Consider the following 19256-nt stretch of genomic DNA (forward strand, 5'->3'; position numbering starts at 1 on the left):
TGGATGCGTTTCCGCACCAGAAATGCCATAGTTAAAGCTATAGGGCGTTCTCTTGCAGACATCCACAAAGAGGGCACCGCTGCTGGTATCCTGCGAATTCCCCACATCTGGCAACGGGTGCAACATGCTGCACGGGAATACATTGAAGGCTTGTAGAAGTCCTATGATTGTACAATAAATGGTTCACGAACGACAACATCTGGACGGACAAACAATTCAGATGAATACATACTCAAAGAAAGAAAAGAAGTTTTCGACATTAGTTTCAATTCATTGAAAGCTTTAAATATCTACAATTTTCTTCTAATCGATATTTTTACACGTCTGGTGTAAAAATGAAAAGTAATGGTTACGTATTAAGGACATTTGTTAGAGCAGGTAATTAGGAGCAATAATGATATGAACGGAACAAACGTTTACTGGTGGCTGAAACGTAAAAATTTCGATTTTCTCAAAAATGGCTCTAGTGATTTTGTTCACTCCTCATAAATCAATACAATATTTATTATTTATTTGTCAACACAACAGGTATATTCACAATTAAAGTTTTTTTTTTTTTTTTGCTTTACAGGAAATTGTACATATATCAATTTCATAATATTTTTGACATAATTTGTTACAGAAAGAACATATTCTCCAGATTGATGACTTCAGCATTAAGTTGGTCCTAGCTTCTTTGCAATAAAAGACACATGTATTGTTAGTTCTAGTTCTAGCTGAAGGAACATGGAAGTGTAATGAAGATATAAAGTTCGAACAATCGAATTCATTTTGAACTATTTTTTTGGGAAAATACCAGATCGGCAATATTACGTCATTGTTCTAATAAGCAACTATTAAAATTGTCTACCAGTGTACTATGGTTTTCAGGTAAGGGATAAATTCCAGTTGCTTTGTACATCAATATCTAAGAAATTTTGATTGAACTTTTTCAATTTGTTGATGATACTTTTGTTAAGAGGGATTCCAAATCACAACAGCATATTCCAGCTTGGTGTGTATATATGAATAATACATTTTCAAGTGTGTTGCAATATTTGGAAAGTCCTTGGCATTTCTAATTATGAATCCTAATAATTTATATTCCACATGTATAACATTTTCAATGTATTTAATAAATGTTAATTTAGGGTCAATTGTAACACCTAGATCTTTAACTGTATCAGGTCTACTTATAGAAATATTATTAATCTCATTATCATATTTAAGGGTACTTTTAAGGGTAAGGGTTTCTGCTGGATGATAATTCATTACATTTGTGTATGTTTACTCCAAGTTTATTTACTGAACACCAGTTCGCAATACTCTCTAAGTCGTGTGGTAAATCAAGACAATCATGCACAGATTTTATCTTGGCGTATATTTTGAGATCATCAGCGAACAATAATTTTTCACTGTTGGGTATATGATCTGGAAGATCGTTGATAAATAATAGGAATAATAAAGGGCCTAGGTTGGAGCCTTGTGGAACTCCTGATAACGTGAAATATTCGTTTGATTTAAATTCCTTATAGACAACACTGTATATTTACGAATTTACACTGAGTGTTACTAATTTGCTCGAAAAAAAATATAAATTCCGTTCACTGATTGAATAAACTCAGTTCACACTGAACACTTGAGTTTCATTCAGAATTGTGCCCTTGATCGAGTATGTTAGAGGATTGGAAAGGGAAGATTTGTTTGATTGTAACCAACACTAGAAACTGGTGGTGCCAGTAGAAATTTAAATAAAAATTTGTACGTACTCTCTTTGATTTTTGAACTACTTTTCCATTAACAGTCCATTCATCTTGGGGTGGTGGTGTAGCAGTGTATTTAATTTCAATGTGCACATCTTCGCCTCTTTTCACTTTGTATTCCTTCTGGACAGAATCAATATTTATCCTCGGAGCTTTCTCAATCACTGAAAAGAGAGAATATAATTTTCTTATGCGCATCTGGTAAAATACAAAATGATCTAACTACTTTATATAAAGAAGTTGAAATAGTTTTACTTTATTGTTAGATGGTTTGATACTTAAAATTACAATCCACAAGTCACTCGACCCTATTTGCTTTATTAGCTTTAAAGATAAAATACTGGATCGAGCTTATACTATATATGTGGTATTACTATAATAGACATATTGCAGTGTATCTCGTCATATTCAAGAAAACACATGGACTTTCGAAAACACATGGTATACCAATACGTCCACCCGCATTCGACACAGGAGACCTGGATTCGATTCTCAATGGGAGCTCATGTGGTTCGGACACCATTAAGCTGAACTTAACAAACCAACTGTGATATTTTCCATAAGTAGAAGCTTTGCTTTGTTATAATTAAATATAAACTAATTATTTGCTGAGCAAAACTATATATTTTCATTAAAATTCAACAGGTGTTACAGTTTCGCCAACTAACTCTTTGGCTTCATCAGACACTATGTGATACATTGTAACTGTACAATCGTATAACATACAACAGCTAAGATATCTTCCTTCTCATATATCAGAAATTACATAATGTTAAGGTTTTCTGAAGACATTGTGTATATTCAGGAAAGACTGTGACGTCAGTACTGAAGTTTTCCAGATCATTATTTGTTGTTAAGTCCACGTCTCATATAACCTCGGCGTTGAATTACAATCCAACCAATCAAGATTATTTTCAATTAAGGATAACAAGTTGTAGAAAAGAAAGAACGAAGAGTGGTTAAAAGAAGGTAATCTAAAGTGGATTTCTTACCTTCAACCTTTAGTTTCGTTGATGTTCTTACATTAACAGCAACGCATGTATATTCTGCTTGATCATCAAAGACAGCTTTCTTAATTTGCAGTTTTCTAACAGTACCCTCATCAATAATAGTATACTTTTCTGAGTCCTTGATAGTCTTTCCATTCCTAAAATGTACAAAAAAATAAATATTATCAAAACTTAATAAGTTCACAATAATCTACATCACTATATAATAAAACTCTGAGATTGGATGTACAGGGTGAGCACAAAGTTGCTTTCTCCAATATGTGAGGATATACTTGTTTTCGGGAAAGCAACTTTGTGCACACCCTGTATTGAACAATATGATAATGTGTCCATTCACACAATTAGAACTTATGTGGTGTGGTTTGTGGAACATCGAGATGAAGTTGAACACTTCCTGTGGCCCGAACCTGAACATAATTCAAGGAGACATGGTTCGTCTAGGAGACATGAGTCAGTCACACATTTCCGCCTGTATTCTCTCTCATGGAACTGACCGATGCCTGCAGGCAGAATAATGTAATATTTCACTTGCCACCATCCACAACCTCTATGACTCGCATCATAGCTATTCTGAGGGCAAAAGGTGGTTTAACGCCACATTAATCTGGTAAGTTGTACGTAGGTACTTTTTAGATGTTTCCTTCAAATTGATAGTATCTGTGGTAATAGTCCTTCACCCACTCCTTTGGGATGAAATTTGTAAAATTTCTATAAATCCATTATGTGCTTTATGTACGTAAAAACTGTATATGCCAAATTTTGTGCTTGCATATCTTGCAGTTAAAAAAAAAAAAATCCGCCTTGCGTTCATCGTATTGAATATGTCCCGTATTCTCGGTTTTCGTGGTGGAATTTTCACGATACGTTTTATTTCAAAAATGCTAACTTTTATGCCATTTCATTCAGTAGGGCAACGTAAAAGAAAGTCACCATTCTAATGAAATGATGATTATGTAACGGCGAAAGTAACCAAATTAATATCAACGTTACCAATATAACTGAAAAATAAATTATTTCTGATTTTCAGATATATTGCTATGTTCTTTGCGCTCTTCCTCAGATCCATTGAATATTATCAGCAAAATAATGAGTAGATAATAACCATTTTGAGACTTGAATAGAAGAAGTTGATGAAAATTTGATTCAGTTTGGTCCAGTAGCTTTTGAGTTATTGAAAACGGAAAGTAGATACATTCATGTAAACATGTATAATGAACATACATACACACACACACACACACACATACATGTATATATATATATATATATATATATATATATATATATATAAGGTGATGCACGATATGTCATGGACTAAAAATATGTAATAATATTAATAACATTCAAGTGTGACGGTTTAGTGTGTTCCAATTTTGGCATGTGCAACGTGGATTCACGTTTTGCTCAAAACATGACTCAACTTTTGTGAATGTCATTCATGTGAAGTGTGATGTTCATTTGCTTTCAACATGGCGGACAAAGCCGGTTGATGCTTGAGCAGAAAGTGAAAACAGTGTTGTTTTCGCGGAACCATAAAATATACCTGCAACATAAGAACGTTTTCGTGTTCATTTTTGTAACAGGGGGGCACCCTACAGACAAACTGTGTACAGACCATCCACAAAGTTTGAAACTGATGGTAGTGTTTATAGAAGGAAATGGCCGCCTTCCCCCCCCCCCCCCCGCGCAGTCCAGAGAATATTGCCGCGGTGCGAGTGGCCATGACACGGAGCTCCAGTAAATCAACCAGAAGAGCTTCTGTTGAGTTAGGCATTGCACGTTGTTCTCTTCAAAAAATACTACAGAAGGATCTGTAGTTATTCCCATGCAAAATTATAGTGTCGAATAAGCTAACCATAACAGACAAAGGTGGGCGAGTTCAGTTTCCTGTATGGTCTGTAGCGCAAAGCCATGACATAATTCAAAACACAAGATTCTCTGATGAAGTTTACATTCATCTAAAGATTGTGTGAACAAGCAGAATGTGAGATTTTAGGCACGAGATGGACCTAGAGACAAATAATTATGGAATTCAAGTATGTGGGGGGAGGGGCTGCAATTTTCACCCACGGAATCATTGATCTTTCTTTTAAAAAAAAAAATGAGACGGTTAAAAGCGCACGTCACATGGATATGCTGCAAAACAATTTTCTCCTCCAAATCTATGCAACAGGGTTACAAATGGAAACTCAATGATTCATACAAGAAGGAGCTCGACCTCATACAGTAAACGTTGTACTGAATTTCGTGCATGAAGATTTTGAGCCAGCAGGCCAAATTTGAAGCCCGGTGATTTTGTCCTTTGGGGAAGGGCTAAGAAGAATAATTACAAGTGAGTCACCCAATTTCAAAGAACCAGAAGGAACAATATCTGACGTGATTAACTTCTAGAAAACGTTTTGCAAGTGGCAGTGGCGAATGTATATGTGTTGAGAATGCTGATGCTCATTTAGAGTTGTAACATGATAGCAAATCAAACGTCTGGTGATGTTCTTCGTAAATATACTACTTTCATAAAACATCATTTATAAATGAACAAGTTATATAATTATTTAAATTAAATTCAGAATGGCTTATCAAAGATCCTGTATCTAGATTAAATGTAGTATCTTTGCTATATACCTCTGCATTTTGATGCTCAAATGTCTATCTCTGATTCATTAAGAGTTTCTTCAGGATTTTAGCTAAATAAAGAAATACCTATTTGTTATATCTATTTATTATATGAATAAAAGTGTACTGCACTTACTTAAGCCATTTTACTTCGACATCTTCTCTTGAAAGTTCAACAGTCAGGATAATATCATTATTTGCTGGAACCAGTGAAACATCCGGAAGCCTAGTAATGAAGTCTACCAATGGTTCTGGAATTTAAAATAAGTCGATTAGTCATTGATTATTAAACCTCATGAAAGGATGCTAACGAAAGAAATGTTAAAATAATGCATTCTTAAATAATATTTACAAGTACTTATCGCGAACAGTATATTGACGTATTAGTTGAGCTTTATAAAGACAAAAGTACACTGTTAATGGTTTTAAATATTAATTGTATATGGTTTTGGGCAAAAATATTCTTTCAACATCTCAAACACGAAAGGTTGTTTGGTCAACCTTTGAAAATCACGGGCTTTTAAAGTTTCATTTAGCAAGCTGCTGCTCCTACCCTAACTACCTTAGATTCATGCTAGTTTGATAATAACTTAGAAATGAATCACTTTTTTGAATGACACAATATACATGTTCTGAAGACCTGCAAATTCGGGATTTCCCCGGAATGTTCAAGAAAATTATTTTCCGGTAACTTATTTGGTGTCCCTAGCGAAACTCAAGGTAATAATATCTCCAATATATGTGCCCCTAAAACTAATATATTTGGATTTTTATTTCATTTCTGGGTGACATCTGAATCAACCGAAACTTTTTTTCTCTACAAAAAATTAACAGGTACAAAATCAACTAACTTTATTGTTTTCAGTTGAGCTAGTTGAGCAAGTTCAGCTAATATATAACGTGTGCCTGTGTGAAACGATGAGAGCACGGTCATGTAAGACAAGACATGTAACACAAGAGTATTACTAATATGTTAATATACTTGCGAACTTAGTGTATTTCTTTTTTCCTAAAAAGGAGATAAAACATAGTGAATTTTCTGCATACTAAAAGCTCATTATGTAAGGACACTAACTGCTATGAAAAATATACTACATTTCGAAGAGTTTCTAAATGAAGGATAATTTGGATTAAATGTGCAAACTTCAGAACAAAACCATGACATTTTTCTTTACACTCTTAGATACAGTTAACTGAAACATGAATATCAATGAAATTTCCCTCGAATTTACATGGTCTTAATCTAACGAATTTCAATAAGAATTAAAATTGAAACTAGATAACATATAGTATATGATGTTACCTTCAACTTTCAGACGAGCTGTAGATGTTTGTTCACCAACTTGACATGAGTACTCTCCAGCATCTTCCAAGTCGGACTTATATACCATAAGTCGTTGCCGCTTACCATCGATAGCCAGCTGGATGTGTTCAGAGAACTGAATCTCTTTGCCGTCCTTAAACCAGCGAACCAAAGCATCACCTTTCGTGAGTTCAATTTCAAAGGTAGCTCTCTCACCGATCGCAACAGTAACATCTTGCATTTTCGTAATAATTTCTGGAGGAAGCTCTACAAAATAAAAACGATAGTAAAATGTTATGAACTAAGTATTTTCTTGATATGCTGTAAGCACTAAAATTATTTCTTTATTGCAAGCTTACAAATTATTTTTCTGTATGTTTGCAAGTGATGTTTACTTTACAGTAAATCTGCAAGTTTACTGAAAAATAACTAGTTACCATTAAAGTAACTTGTGTATAAGTTTGTAACACAAGTCTTCTGCAAGTTAATAATACAGTTGGCAGTAACACATTTGCTAATTCATAACACACTGGACAAAACCTTGTTAATCAATGTTTATATTTCTGGATAAACACGTAATCCCCAGAGCTCTAGAGAATTTAGTAGATAAATGTGAAATAAATAGACGGCGTGGATAATTTCAAATAATAAAATACATAGCAAGGAAATGTGTATTAGAAGTCTCAAAACACTGAAACCGTTAATAGAAAATGGATTGTAACATTTGGTACTCAAGTCCCAAAGAGACAGACCATTTACCTCGTTCATAAGAGATTTGACACCACTGATTCATTTCTAAATGTTCCAGAAACTGGTTGACCCGAAACAGCACAGATAATCATAAGCAACTTGGTACCAAAACATTTATTCAGTCCCTTGAAAAGTTCACATGAAGAGCCTAAGCTAAACTGAACACTTCACAAATCTCCATCATACGAATCTTGAACTCTATTTGGTTTAAAGCTTATTATCCATGATTAATTCATGGCCTATTCGAGGATGACCCAGGTGGGTGGAAGCAATTTAGTGGGATCATGCTGAACGAAATTAGAGAAAATCTTAGATAACATTGTGTGGACCGATGAAGCTTCTTTCAAATTATCCGGTCATATTAACAGACATAATTATTATGTTTACTGATATAGTGAGAACACCCATTTAACATTAAAACAACAACTAAACCAGCTTAAAATCACTGTTTCGGGTGGTGTTTCAAGTACGGATATTTTAGAACCTTTTTTATGGATTAGTCACAGGATAAGTATCTTAAAATTCTAAAGAATAAGCTGGTCCACAGCTAATTCACATAATCTTTATTTCCAACAAGATTGGAATCTTACACAGTATTCAAGAGCAGTTCGTAAGTATCTCGATGAAACATACTCAAAGAATGCTGAAGGACAAAGTTTATGGTCGAAAACCACGAAAGTCGATGAATTGAAAAATTACAGCAGAGATACATTTCAAGAAATTAAAACATAAAGAAACTTGTCCAAAAATGCTTGTCGAAGTGTAAAAGGTTGACTTCAAAGCCGTATAAATTGTGACGGACAGTTCTTTACGCACCTGCGTTGATAAAATTTTCAATGTTTTTGTATTGTTTTACAGTATACAACAAAATTTATTTGGAAATTCAATAGTTTTTGTCAAAATTGAATTGTATTAGTAAATATAATCGTGTGTCTAATTTCGAAATAACTGTTACCATTTACTGTCTACGTACAAGTTTTCTGGTTCACCCTGTATATTTATGTTTACTAGTTAATGTTTTTTTATAGTTACTAGTATTCTAGTATCATTATTATTATTATCAGTATCATTATTCTAGTATCATTATTCCCTTGTGGGTATTTGAAGTTACAGATGCTGGATAATTAATCCTATTCATTATAAGTTTAAATTTTAATGAGTACTTACCTACAACAACCAATTCAGCTGTACACTCCTGCTCGCCTAGAGCACATGTGTATTCACCTTCGTCATGTACTGAGGTGCTTCTAATAATGAGTTTTCTCACTGTACCAACTTTCTTAAACTCAAATCTGTCGTCACTCTCAACGAGTTGTTCTCCGTCCTGAAACAAGAGACAGAAGGTTGCATAAATAATCAAAAAATAAATAGTTTTATCGCATCAAATGGTTGATATTCAACTAAGTAGCATTTGTAGAATTGTTACAACTTATATTTACAGCATTACACCAAATTATGTCTTTTTCAGTGTTGTTATCTTCTGTATATTTCTATTCTACAATAAGAATGGACATAATAATATGTCTATCAAGATAAGAAATTAAAAAACAATTTTAAAAATATTTTTCCAGACACTAGATTCTAATTACATTTATCATTTTCATCTCAAGTCGCCACCTCCCATGAATCTCTCTTGCGGTCGTGACTCCAGGTTGAGGAATTTTAGTCTATATTAATGAGTATGTGTGATAGCTGAATTCGGTATTTTCTGAGAAAATGGGAGAAATCAATTGATTTCGTTTACATCATATCCTGCATAAGAGGGAATTAAACGAAAATTCAAAGTTCAAGTCCTGGCCCGGTCCTGCAATTTTTGCTCAATTCACAAAAGCCATTAGAAACATAAATATCACGATATGCTTTCTGCTAGGTCTCTCGTGTAAATGATCAGAAAGTACCGAAGGGAAATTGATTCTGAAGGCTTCGATCCCCTCGAAATGTCTGACTATTGTACATTTTTTTTATTATTTTCGTAGTAAAAATTAAAACACCCCACTGCCAAGCACAAGTAAATATCTGGCCAAAGTATTTCTGTCGATTAGTTAGTAAATTAGCAAGAGCAAAGAGAAGTAATGCGCTCAATTTACGATGTGCATATTTTGAATATATTTCTCTTCAAGCCTTTTAAGATCAAAGTTTTTTTGGGGAGGGGGTAAGTAAATTTTAGACTTTCACTTAGGAAGCTCTTGCTTGTATCCTGATAACATTAGGTCCGTAACTCGTGCGTAATTCTTTTTAGGATAAATCAAGCTTCAGAACATCAAAAGCAATTTTAATGAATGAAAAATTCGTTTTTTTTTCCTTTTTTACTTTCCTCTTGTGCATGGGGTCCCTGGTTCGATTCCAGCTCGCGCCAACTGAATTTTTAGATGGACAAATACCGTGTGAGTGTGTTTCTTCGGGGTTCTCCCATTTCCTCCCACTTTCTCTTCATTCTACCATTTCATTCATTTCTCATCATCACCGTCTCCTTTAGCCTTCCCGGCATAAGCGTGGGACATAAAACTCAAAGATTTCAGTTCAATTTTTTACGTTTGAACGCACCTAGCAAGACCCAGGATACTAGTGCCTCCACGAAAGGTACCTCGAAAAGTAACTGATATTCTAGGCTCAAAAAATATACTTTTGGCAATTTTCCTGTTGGTTCCTCTCCTAATACCAAATTTCAACTTTTCACGTCAACCGGAAGTACCCATGATTTTATGTCAGTGAGTCTGTAAGTTCATGTATCTTTATATATTATTGAGTTTTACCTTTACTTTCTCGTGTATAATAATAATTTTCTACATGTTAAAATAAAACGAATGGGCGAAGTGAGTGGGCGAAATGCACATGAATTCCAAATATGGATATCGCGGACACAACGAATAGAAATCTCGGTATACGCTTTTCGGAAAGTTTCCCGAAATTCTTAATGAGCTATAATAATAATAATAATAATAATAATAATAATAATAATAATAATAATAATAATAATAATAATAATAATAATAATAATAATAATATGTAGTAGTAGTAGTGTTAGAAAAAGTATTTGTTCGCTAAAATTAATGTCAAGTAGAACTTTTTGCACTCCGCTGCTCCTCGAAAAAATTGTCTATATCGCCGTAATTGCCGCAATCTATCATCAACAATAGTGTTATTATGTCTTGGAGTTGCTACTTGTTTCACAGATAGAATAATGATATTTACTACGTTAGGGAAATAAAAAATATGGCACATAAAACGCTCTGAAATTTACAAAATACATAGAATTAGTGTTTGGAAATTGATTGTTTCTTAAACTTCCATAGTTCTTATATTTTGAAAAATAAAGACAGTAAGAATTGTAAGAAATTATTTTAAGGGAGTAATTTATAAGATTTTATAATTCTTCAGATGTGAAACCCCTTCGAAGCGAATATATGAAAGATGGGTTTGTTTCTATGTAGTTTGTTTTTAAATACTCCATTTCATGATATGTTTATAATTGTACATAACTTAGTCCAAGCTTTCTTTCAATTTCCTATAATTATTTTGGTTCTAGTAACATACAATTAACATCATGATACGTAAATCTGTACAAAACCAAACAGTGGGTTACTTCCTACTGTACAACCATACCTTATGCCATGAAACGTCAGCCTTTTCTGAAGAAACTTCTACCTCCAATACTGCAGGTTGGCGCTCAGTAACTTCAAAGTCTTCCAGTTTTCGTATAAATTCTGGTCCCATTTCTATAAATAGAAGATAGTATACTGATAGAGACAGATACAAAGAATAAGCTTTATTTTCAAATGTAAGACACTCTGATCTTCTAAGTTATGAAGGTGCGACTTACCAAAGTGGATCTTTAAAATAGCATAGATGCAACCAAACAAACGTATGAAATAAACAAACCCCAGAATAAGTAAACATTAACGATTATAGTGGCTACGTGGTTGATCCACACATAAATGTGTTATCCTGCTTTGTCAATCAATGAATAAAGAACTTTCATACCACTTGTTCTGAATATCAACATAGGCGTATTATGAATAAAAAATAAATTACGGAGATAATTTCATGCAACTTCTGACATCACATCGGATCTATACATCTTTTCTCTTCTTTTTTCTTTTCTTTTTTTTTTAGCTTAGCGAACTACGATTTTGCATCAAGGGTAAGGGAGACGGTGATGATGAGAAAGATGATAACGGTAGAGTGAAGTATGTGGAGCAAAACGGGACAACTCCGAGAAAACCCACATGCACATTGTTTGTCCACCACAAAGTTAACTTGGAGCGTGCTGGGATCGAACCAGGCACCCCATGCACCAGAAGTGATAAAGGGCATCTACAATTATAAAGGGCATCTACACCCAATGCATTGTTCACTCCCTACTTTCTTGACCTGTGAGCACTAGGGTCGATATGGGTATGTAGAGAATCGATAGGCTCTGTAGGTCACGAATACGTTGTTTTCGATGTCGCAAAGTGAGGTGTGTTTGAACAGGAGCTGAAAAACCGATCGACGGTCCCGACAGAGTTGTAGTCACTTCTCGGGTCACAGTGTGCCGCTGGACAGGCTTCCGGTGAATATCTTTGGATCTATACTCATCTCCGAACTCTGTTGCGTAATTCTATCTCGAACACTACCCATGAAACCATAGAGATCCAGCAGGAACCTCACAAGAAATGACGAGAACCAGCCCAAACGCACGGATTGTTTACATATGGAGGCGTGTATCTCCGGTGACCGACGGGCCCCTCGGGCATTGTGGATATCGGGACAACGGAAAGACACGCTAGTTTCTGAATATGTAAACCGTAATGTCACATTTGAAGTTGTTCGAGTGCCAGAGCTCAAAACAGCCAGACACTGCTGATCACTCTCTGCAATTTAGAACCATGCATCAGCGTTGCCCAGATTTACAATCGATATCAAGTACCGGTATCGTCCTAGTATCTGATCGGGTTCAAGCATTGTACGGTGTTGTACACTGAGAGAAAACGTGATCAGTTCTCAGAAATCGGAAGCGAATTTTGGGTTGATTGGAGTAAACTACGTATGCAGAATAAGACACCACTTTAAGTTTGAAAGGAATTGTTCTTTTTCAAAATCATAAAAAATAAAACGAACCCTATTCAGTATTTATAAGTAACACAGCACTTTTCGTTGTTAATTTGCTTCATTTCACCATATCAACACGTCATTAAGAAGAATGTTATCAACTTCCGAAGGTAAATCGAAACTCCAACTTCTATATAATGAATTTCAGTGTACTACGAACTCCGTTTGAATGATTATAGAGAACAGTCTCGGTAACTGTGACAACACATCATTAAATACCATTTCATTTTTAAGTTTCGCAAATATGCTGAAGTCTTTATTTTGCAGTTTGGTTCAAACAAAGGCGATTGTTTGGTTCACGACATTACTGAAGTTCTCAAATAACGAAATGTGGATGTCACTCGGACTCGGTTTTGCATAACTCATTGTGCTGTCAAATTCAAATTTAACTGTACTTTTACGAACCGAAAGCATGTCGTTTCCTATAACCATAATGTCATGACGAAAAGAATCGAATTTTACTTTTTGTCTGATTTAAACACTTTTCATGATTGCTATATATCACACATACATTATTAATTACTAGCAGCGTTCACCCCGCTTCGCTGCGGTCACCCCGGAACGCAATAAACTTTGTTACTTACAAGTAAACCTTACGTTTGGGTGAATCGAGTTGCTGATTGAGACACATATGAGAAAGTAGTACTAAATGTGGTCAGTATTTCAGTGAAGTTGTAGGTGCGAAGCTCCAGGGGTTTAGGAGATACAGCTACCAGAACATCACATGGAAGTACAGAATAGTCTTCATACAGTTGGAGGTAAAAGCCCTGTAAGACCTCATGTAACGACAAAAGGTGAATAACAAATATATGGGTACATATTAGGACTAGGGAGAAGTCATATAGTAAGGGTATACCTGACGGCGGCCATCTTGAAATCCGCCATTTTGAATTAAGGTTAAGTTTTTAAAATAGGAATAGGGTCATGTGATACATAATTTAAGGCGCAAATTTAATCAGAAGAACAATGATGACGTTAATTTTGATTTACGCGCAATTGGTAAAAAGTTACAGGGAAATTAAATATTGTTGCAGCGAGAAATAGATGTGAACAGGATACAAGTAAAACAACGAAATGGCGTGCAAGTAAAGCATCAAACAACTAACATTGTAACGCCACCATTGTATTTCTGATTAACTTCTAGCCCAAAGTCATCTATTGCATTACTCTATTCCCATTTAATTTTGTGCTGGTTAATGATAAAGCAAAAATGGTTATACCGCTGGATTTAAGGTAAAATTTGCTATTAATAAGGTGTTACTGTTATGCGTTTTGTTTAAAACTTTTGTCTCATTCAAAATGACGGATTTGAACATGGCCGCCATCAAGGCAACTCTTACCATATACCTAATATTTATCCACCTGCTTTTTTATTTTATTATTATCATTAACACAAAATTTACAAGGTGGGGTAAAGGACTAATACATATGCTGCAACAATATTTAATTTCCCTGTAACTTTTTACTAATTGCGCGTAAATCAAAATTAACGTCATCATTGTTCTTCTGATTAAATTTGCGCCTTAAATCATGTATCACATGACCCTATTCCTATTTTAAAAACTTAACCTTCATTCAAAATGGCGGATTTCAAGATGGCCGCCTTCAGGTATACCCTTACTATATGACTTCCCCCTAGTCCTAATATATACCCATATATTTGTTATTCACCTTTTGTCGTTACAAGAGGTCTTACAGAGCTTTTACCTCCAACTGTATGAAGACTATTCTGTACTTGCATGTGATGTTCGGGTAGCTGTATCTCCTAAACCCCTGGAGCTTCGCACCTACAACTTCACTGAAATACTGACCACATTTAGTACTACTTTCTTATATGTGTCTCAATCAGCAACTCGATTCACCCAAACGTAAGGTTTACTTGTTAGATAATTTTTACTTTTTCGCTTTCAAGTGATATGATAAAAACCATAGAAGATTGCAGTAAATGTTAACATTATATCGCCTGTCATTTATGTTAACCCGCCCCGCTTCGCTGCGGTCACCCCGGAACGCAATAAACGTTGTTACTTAGATAATTTTTACTTTTTCGCTTTCAAGTGATATGATAAAAACCATAGTAGATTGCAGTAAATGTTAACATTATATCGCCTGTCATTTATGTTAACCCGCCGAGTGACACGGTCATGCGGGTTGCATATAAATACGTTTATTTTTACCTATGATGAACTAACAAAGGATTTGTACGTTATGGACACTTGAATGGTCAATTATCTCAAGACACTGGTAATTGAAAATTAAAGTGATATGATAAAAACCATCTAGGGTCCAAATCCTAATAACCCCCCAAAAATGAAAGAAATTGGTTCAGCCGTATTAGCGTGATGAGGGAACAAAGGATTTGTGCGTTCTCTTTTATATATAAGATTATTAGAAGTTATTAATTAGAAAGTATTATTTTAACTTATGGATTCCATGAGCTATTATATACTTTGGGGTGGATTGCAGTATTAAAAAGGTTAAGAATCGATGCTTTAAATAGTCTCTTCACGAAGAATGTGGACTTTCACCTCTCCTGCTCAACGTCTATATAGAACAGGCTATGAAAGAATTCTTTGATGAAAACGAGAAAAGCGTAAAAGTAAATGGTCAGATTTTCAGCACAATAAGGTTCGCTGATGACATAGCACAGATAGAAGAGAACGAAAAGGATTTGCAGGAAGCACTTTCAAACTTGAAGGACCAACTGGAAAAAGCATGAAAAATGAAGCTAAATAAGAAGGAAACCGAAGTGATAAAGTGCATAAGAGCAAGACGGGAAGGGGAAAACGTATGGCTAGAGGGAGAGAAAATCGAAGACCTTAAGACGTTTCCCTATTTAGGAAGTCTAGTGGAAAAGACGTAAGTTTCAGAATAGCGGAGGCCAAATAAGCATTCAATAGGAAAAGAGGACTGCTAACATCACGAAATATGTCGTTGAAGGTTCGTAAACGTTCGTAAACGTTCGTAAACGACAGAACATGAAGATAATACGAAAGAGAAGAAACATCATGCTTGACATCTTATTCGGCACTCCGATTGGATCACCGTGTTGATAGAGGGAAAGACAGAAGGAAAACCGGGAAGAGGAAGACCAAGGATAAAATATCTAGATACAGTTATCAAGAAGAGACAGTATAAAACAGCTCTCCCAAGAGAGAGAAAAGGATTAAAATTACCATGTTGCCCACCAACCTATGGCTGAGGTGAGAAAGAAGATGATTCACGATTTCGTATTATTCATCACCGAATTTTAAAAGGGAATATTTCAAAAGAGCCTAGAAAGGTAAGCATCTAAACAAAGAGAAGAAACGAATTTTAAGGTATTCTCCAACATCGTAATAAGAAAAGGATTTACCTTTGACAACGACAGTGCCCTGTGTCACTTGGTCCTTTACAGTGCACTGGTAAGTGCCAGCATCAGCAACAGTCACATGTTTTATGACTAGCTTATGCTGCCGACCTTCTTGAACCACTTCCCGATGGTCCATTCCACTAATTTCTTTGTCATTATGGTACCAAGTAGTTGACACTGTGTGTGAGGTCTCGCACTCCAGGATAAGCGTGCTCTTCTCATCAACTTCAACATTCTGCAGCAATTTCGTAAAGGAACTAAAAGAAAAGAATCATAAATAATTTTCATTGTCAAAAGCGAAGAGTTGCGTACGCTTAAAATAAAACTTCTCAAATCTTTCTTACAAAAATTTTTATATCACAATTTCGTATTTGGTGTATATATAAAGAACTAGAGGTCTTTGCTTATTGTTATTACTATCCATTGGCCACGAACTGAAATGTTTGCATGCATTATCTTTTACGCTAGCTTATTCTTCCTAATAAATAAGAATTATTTCATTTATTAACTACTTTCTTTACTTTAAGTATCATTATTGGATCAAAAGATCCAATATATTTCAATCAAAAATTTTGGTGTAGGAATTATATTTGGAGAACTACATATAGTGTAGCCGAACTCAAACTATCACTTAACTCAGTACGATGTGCTTATTCAGTTAAATAAATAAAAAAAAATAGATTTGGAGTCCGTTCAAAGATGTTGTGGCCCCTGATCCAAAAATGCATTGAAAGACCCAATATATTTCAATCAAAAATTTTCTTGTACGCCTTATATCTGGAGGACTACTTATAGTGTATCCAAACCGAAACTATGACTTAACTCAGTATGATACTTATTACGTAGAAAATACGAAAACTCGATTTAGGGGCTAATCAAAAATTTTGCGGTCCCTGATTCAAAACCTAATTATTGGCCAATATCGCAATCTCTTGTTCCATTTTTGAAGGGGGGGGGGGGGCTCATTCCTAAAATTATTGTTTCTATCTCTTTTTTTCAGCTGTCTCTCATTACTTTTACTGTTTTACCACACTAGTCTGTTCCATTCTACTCGATACTCGTATAAAAAAGTCGTTTTGCAAAGTTTTGCGTAGTATCCCTAATTCTGTTTCCCTTAATACAATGCTATTACGAAAAAGTTCATGAGTTTATTTCGCAAATCTTTATTCAGAGAATTGCAAAAATTTTTTCTCCATAAATGATGACTTTAAAACATTTTTGGTCTGGATATACACACATTTGTACAACTGATGTGTGGTTTGCATCAGTTTGTGTTCAGCCAATCAGAACATAGAAATATACACATTGGTTATTTAATTTACACCGACTAGATGATATTAAAAGATAATCTATATTGCTATAGACAACATATTGTAACAAGATTGCTATATCGATTTAATAGATAAAAATAACGTTTTACAATACAATATATCTCAGATTTATTTTGTTTATGTGCATTCCTCGGAGAAAGGAAGCAATGCAGCTCACTATTGAGAAGTTGAGAGAACGGACTAGAGGCAGTCATACTGGATACATTTTCGTATATATATATATATATATATATATATATATATATATATATATATATATATATATATATATATATATATATATATATATATATATATACAGATAGTTATCAATTTAATGGAAACAGTGTTGGAAACACCTCAAACGGTTTGAGTTGTTACGGCAAACTACATACTACGTGAAGAGTAGTAAAACAATAATGTGCTGTGAACTGAGCAGATGCTGATTGTATAATACGGGCGACTTTCCTAATTACGAAAGACGGCAAATTGTGGCGCTCCATTATGAGGTGCGAGCGTGACGTGAGTGCCAAGTGTGTTCAATGCGTTACAAGGGACAATGCCCAAAGTGAGAATGGCTTACAAAATTCACGGCAAAACCACGTCGGCGAACAGGAAAAATGGTCGGAAGAAATTTCTGTGGCAGGTCCAGCCGAGCATTGAACTGGATTGGCAGTCAGAACTGTGGTTTGACTGTGCTGTAAGTAACAAGGAAGCTCAAGCAGTACCTTCCCGACCCTGTATTGCTTATCACAATCCGCCGTTAGTTACATGGCATGGACATACGGTGTCGGTTGAACTTCCCGGATCGAAATGGCTGGTCAAAGGCCATACGGCTGAAGCACGACGCCAATAGTGAAGCGAACATGCAACATTAACCACTGATGAGTGAAGTGTGTGATATTGTCGAGTGATTTACCGATCACCTAATTTCAAAGTACAGGCCTGCCGTGTTTATGTGTAGTAAACGGCCAAAGAAGCGTGTGATTTGCAGGTTTCCGCCCAACCGCAAAATATGGCGGCGGCTCTGTAATGCTGTAAGCCCATATCATGCTTTCCAGTGGGTCCTTTGCTGGCGCTTACTGTTCGTGATGAGGTCGCTATTTTAGGGAACAATGTGCACCTCATGGTTCAGATGATGTTGTCGAACAACGACGTCATATTCGAGTATGATAATAGTCCCGTTTATAAAGCTGGAATTATTTCTGATTGGTTTGAAGAACATCAGGATGAAGCTGAACACTTCCTGTGGCCCACCTGTTGCCTGGTTTTGAACATAATTGAGCCTCTGTGGTCTGTTTTAGACACACGAATCAGGCGGCGAATTCCGCCTCCATTCTCATTGACGGAACTGTGTGATGCAGCACGCGGAATGATACAATATTCCACTTGCTACCACTCACGACCTCTGTAACCCTATTCCATGTCGCATCAAAGCTCAATCTCAACTTTGCTTCACATTTTTCCAGTTGTTCCCATTATTGTGATAACCGTTTGTTTCTTTTTATCTCTCTCTCTTATTATAAAGGAAAGGTAATAAATATACAGGGTATCTCAAAAACAACACCGTCAACGTTTGGCAGATGATTACCAATGCCAAGATAAGACAAAAAGTATAGAAAAAACTTGGGTGCGCAAATGCTTCCTTTCGGAGTTATAGGCTGCCGAAAAATGAAAACATAAAGTTTAAAAGGTCCATAGCTCCAAGACTGTGGAATATTCCGTATTCGGGTCAAGACTTCACTTAGGAACTAATATGAGCGCTATCCAAAAATATGTGTTTCAGAATCCTAAGGTTCTCACGTAACAACTTTTAAAGAGGGAGTTTGGCTACGGGCATATAATTTGAAGTGCTCACCAACTACCGCTATAAAAATTGCTGCGGAAGTACCGCAGCATTCTAAAACCTGGATATTTGGATGGGGCACATACTAATTCCTAAGTAAAGTCTTCACCAGACTACGGTAAGTCCCATAGTTTTGGAGCTATGGACCTTTTAAAGTTCATCTTTTCATGTTTTCGGCAGCCTATAACTCCGAAAGGAAGTATTTGTGTACCCAGGTTGGTCTATACTTTTTGTCTAAT

The sequence above is a fragment of the Thermobia domestica genome, chromosome 17 (assembly GCF_964235325.1).
Source record: "Thermobia domestica chromosome 17, izTheDome1.hap1.1, whole genome shotgun sequence".
NCBI classification, from domain to species: Eukaryota; Metazoa; Arthropoda; class Insecta; order Zygentoma; family Lepismatidae; genus Thermobia; species Thermobia domestica.